This window comes from Lissotriton helveticus, chromosome 12 (genome assembly GCF_964261635.1).
Source record: "Lissotriton helveticus chromosome 12, aLisHel1.1, whole genome shotgun sequence".
Classification (NCBI taxonomy): domain Eukaryota; kingdom Metazoa; phylum Chordata; class Amphibia; order Caudata; family Salamandridae; genus Lissotriton; species Lissotriton helveticus.
In genome coordinates, this window is record NC_136073.1 from 358,992,252 (window position 1) to 358,997,230 (window position 4,979).

General features: G+C 49.1%; 1 non-coding gene across 1 annotated transcript; it reads right to left on the reverse strand.

Annotated features, from left to right (window-relative positions):
• Positions 1 to 462: 462 nt before the first annotated feature.
• Positions 463 to 616, reverse strand: LOC144800377 (5.8S ribosomal RNA). The gene has a single exon (XR_013604285.1). It is a non-coding gene; the product is annotated as a 5.8S ribosomal RNA (ribosomal RNA).
• Between the last annotated feature and the right edge of the window lie 4,363 nt (positions 617 to 4,979).

The following is a 4,979-nucleotide window of genomic DNA, read 5'->3' on the forward strand; positions in this document are numbered from 1 at the left end:
GAAGGGTAGTCAGATGTCGAAGCATGGGGAGCCAGACCAATTCCATGGGCACAAGAAGGGGGATACCCTTTTTTGCACAGCGGCATCACAGCACTACACCTTTTTCCAGATCAGAGACCAAAGCCCTTGGGGGCCCGCATGGAAACTAGCATCCACGGGCAGGCAGGTGACCTTCCCAGTCATAGCCACAGAAGTGGGCACCCAAGGTGGATCACATGAGCAGCTGTGGAAACATGCAGCACACAGCAGGTATGCCAGGGTTTACAGGCCCAGGGTAGACTGGGTACTCATGTCATCAAGGCAGGGAAGACTAGTCACACTGGCTGTATACTTTTGCAGTAGGACTGGGATGGGCCTGCATTGGCAATTGGGGGTCTGCCCTTGGGAGGATGAAGGGAGCTGAACCCCCTGCAAAAGCCCCAACCGTATCCTGGTAGAGCTCCAGGGCCATTGACACTCAAGCAACCCTCAGACAGGCGTAGCCCCAGGAGGAACCTTGGGCCGCAAGATGCCTTCAAAGTGTTGATGATTTATGTGTCCTGCACTTCACACTAACTCTCGCTGCTAGCTGCATCCTTCATCGATGCATGAGCCAAGTGATCTACCTCGAAGAGCCAAAGACAACGTGTGTAACTTACGTTCACCTGCAGGTGCAGGAGAAGCAGGAGTAAGTCAGCATCATTCATCCACTGCTTGGCCAGTTAGACAGCCCAGCAGCCATCACACTTCTTCTCTGGAAGTCAGCCTCCATGATTTAAAAAAGTGTTTCCAGGTGTATGGACTATGAGTCCCACCCCACCACCACAGGCAAACAAGAGGCTCCCATAGCAGCAGAAGCAGGAAACCCCACTGCCAGCCCTCCCAGACATGCCACACTAGTCTTTAAACCCCAGTCAAACAAAACTGCACCAGTCCACCAGGTACCTGGTAACGAGGGAGGGTTGTCCCACCTGCACATCAGACATCTGCCACACACCAGGGCCCGATGCCTGGACATGAAGAGACCCCAGCTTAGGCAGCAGCCCAAGCCATGCCAGCAGGCTCGGGTCCCTCTTGCCCAGGTAGGAGGCACCAAGGAAAGAATAGCCAGGTTCCCCCCCACACTGTCAAAGAAACTCACCTGCTTCTGATACAGGCATGAAACCTGAGTGGCTGGAGGAAGCATATCTTCCCACTCCTTGGAGCAGTTCACACTGGCTTTGAGGGGACACAGCATCATCACCATAAGGTGCTGGCGTTCCCTTATGGCCCAGGTTCTTCTCATTCAGGCTGTCCTGCCACCCAAGACAGACCACTCCTCAGTGACTCAAAACCTGGGCAGGTTGGGATTGGGCTTAAAAATGGCCCAGGTGGCAGGTCCTTCAGGGTCCCAGCCCTGGGTGGCACTGCAATTTGGTTAGTCCCAGGTGCGTGCCAGGTGAGTATGGGTTTCCTCTTGGGAGGGCTATCTCTTGTATCATGCCCCTTTAAGAGGGTTTTTGGCATCACTTGCCCGAGTTCCTCATGTTAGTTGGGTCCTCCCAGGTAGAGGAGCCTGCCCCATGCCCAGTCCTCACCTCAGTGCCCAGTGACCACAGACGTCTCCTCTGGCACATGGAGAGGGCCAGGCACTGTGCCTTGGGTTCAATCTGGGAAACCCCCAGGGTTCAAGCTGTCACTGTCAGTCACTGGGGCCGATCCAAGGACCTCACTAAACCATTCAATCGGTAGTAGCGATGGGCAGTGTTGTACAAAGGACAGCAACTTAATCAACATAAGCTTGTGACCCTCATTCACTGGGAATTTCTCGTTAATGAGAAATAATTACAGTCAGTATCACAAACGGGTTTAGCAGGTTACCTGCACCTGTCGGCAAAGGGTAGACACACGCTGATCCATCCAGTGTAGCATACTTGCAGCCACAGACATCTAAGAGCATCACAGACCTGTTATTGCTCGATCTTGTGTGGCTGAACATTTCTTGTCCCTCTAAGACGTTAAACACCAACCACTGAGGGTCACCTAACTAGTTACCATGAATATGTCTCATTTGTTATCAGAATTAAAACTGTTGGAAGGTAACTACAGACTCCAACCCTTCGGGCACCCACTGGCCCTGGCAGCACCCGGGTGAGAACTACCGAACAACAAGGGTGGCCCCCAGGGATCCTGTTCCTCTTATTCTGAAGCAAGGCTACCCCCTTTTCTTGCAAATCATGAATGCCGAGTTACAGGGGAACGTCAGAGTAAACGCACTGATCTCATGAAGCCCTATCTGGGCTTGAACACTTCAAATGAGCCCTCATCAGGACTTCCAGGGCAGTCTGAGCCATCCCGACATGCCTTTTAACCACTTCAGCGCTAATGACAAGGGTAACTCGTCATGGACTTTCCATTGATTTCAATGGAAAGTCAATGGAAGATCATCAGGTGCCTTAGCAGCCAAGTGGTTAAACTCATTGCGCACGTCCGGATGCCCAGGGCTCGGAGTGACCAAATGCCTCCATTCGAAGAAAGCTTGTCTGGTTGCAGTCTGAAAGACTATTCTGCTCACCCTTGATGGGGAAAGAGATGCTAAAGCCTGGGTTCTTGGAATCCTAGCTGGTTATGAGGAAATAGTCTATGGGGGAGATACTCATGGAGCTCTGGCCCGGGCTGTTGTCAGAGCTTATGAAGCTAGACAAGCAGGGGTGATGTACCATTCCTCCAGTACCCTGTCCAGTGCACTTTGTAACACGGTGGGCTGGAGAAGGGTAAATAGGAATCACTGGCCACCCTTGCTGCTGAATAGTTTTTGTAAAGAAGGCTGCAATGACACTGATGTGAACTGTTTTCATGGAAGCTCCAGGGCAAGTTGGTCACAGTAATCACCATAAGGCAAAGAGAAGCTGAAGCATTGTTCACCCCCTTGTTTCCCTCACTATCTATTGCTTCTACAGTCCAGTCAACTGGCGCGCTAGATCCATCAGTTGTGTGCTCTTCCAGAGATTTCAAAGTGGAACTTGTAGGTGCCAGATTCAACCTAGTGGGGGTCATCTCAACCTTTCATCCTTACTTAGAATTGCTGAAATGCTAAGAGACAATTCGGCTTATGGCGCATGTTATAGAAATGGACGCTGTATTTGTAACTATAATTGAAATATAAACAATGTCATAAGATCTGTTTTTGGGGGGTTTTCATTGTCCCTGTTGAAGTAGTCACACATCCATTTTAGCATAGTGCCATACTCAGCTGGTCTAAAAAGAAATGTGCTTTTTCTATTTTTCCTTTATTCCACGTAAAAGAAAGAAAACACTAAGGCCCAGGAGTACAATTGGGGGGAGGTTGTCGAGAGAGCATGGAAGAGCTCTCGGAACGCGCGCTTTCAGCTGATCCAATTCGATGTTTTACTTTGGGCGTACCTAACTCCCGGCAAAATCAACAACTATTTTGGGGTATTGTCCACTTGTCCCCGTTGTACTCTGGAAGGGGTGGGGTTTCTACACATGTTCTGTGACTGCCCACAATCAGAGGACTACTGGCGAGGGGTGAGGACTACCATGGCGACTATGATGGAGAGGGAGATAGCCATGACACCAGGGTTTTGTTTGTTGTACTGGTTTCCGCAACTGCTAAGACCAAAATCACCAGCAAGTTCATTGATCTGGGGTTGGTTCTGGCAAAAAGGGAACTTACCACCCATTGGAAAGCGAAAAAGGGGCCTACTTTTACGCGCTGGCACAGGGAGTTTGTGAAGCGGGCAGAGAGCGAAGGGAACTGTAGACTATGCCTGGCCAGGTACAATGGGATGGCTCGGGCGTGGGTGGCGCTCGTGGAACTGGTTAAGCAGCCGATTGAAGATGAGGAGGGAATGCCCCATGAGATGGAGGGCGCACGGGCTGATTAAAGCAGCTGACACTCGATAGAGGAAGGGCATGATGGTCCGGAGAGGGCCTGGCAAGGACTCTCCCCCAGTGTTCCCGGACCACCCTAGGTTGAGATCCGCAATAAAGGGATTCTGGTGGGTGATGCAAGTGGTCTAGGCGACTGCCTGAGTAATCTAATGGCTAACGGCATGCCTGGGGGGGTGGATGGGGTGGAGGACTTTGTTTGGGTGTTTAAAGAACGGGGGTTGGGATGGATATTGGGAGTTTTGTACTTGAATGTGTCTATTGGACTGTAACATGTGAGGAGGAGAGCCAAGCTGTATGCTAAATCGACTAGAGGGAAGTGGCGGGCCAGTAGAATGCTCCTGGGGGCTCCTTAATGGGACTCTTTGATTACATCCAGTTCTGGGAGGACCTCAGGAATGCTAATGGCTGTAATTGGAATGCATATTGCCTTTTCAACTGCTTCTCTGTACTGCCCATGGGGCTAACCATATGGCTTCTTCCGAAAACCAATAAAAATTGGTTAAAAAAAAGAAAAGGGCCAGGAGTACAAACATTAGGGATACTGATTTCCTAATTGTGATTCTCTCTGAAATGCAATTAGGAAATTAGTACTTTTAATATATGAAACTTATTGAGTTTCATTTAAAAATGTCTTCGGGATCACAAATCGAGCTACATCATGAATATTAATGAGATAGGTTGCAGTTTGAAACCTGTTAGAAATCACAGCCATCACAGAGATGGTGGCCTGTTGAGGTTATCTGACCACCATGCCTGTAATTACTTTTTAATAAATCAATCTATTTTTTTTTAATGCAGCCCATTTTCCATTAAGGAAAACAGGATGTGTTCAACAAGAAAAACATGAATTCTGAAGTTTTTTAATGGTAGGCAGTGGTGTTGCGGACAGCTTCTGCATTCTGTTGCAGGCATATTTCCAGCTTATTTCAGCATTGCTAGTGTCCTGTCCCCAATGTGTGTACGTGCTTTTGCACTGAACATTTGTCTTTCTTTATTTTGTTGCTTTTGACTGTGTCTGGTCCTTTGTTTGATTATTTATTTATGTGTTTTTGCTTTGTTGCTGTTCCTGGTCTGTGTTGCACCTCGAGCCCACGCTAAATTCCTGA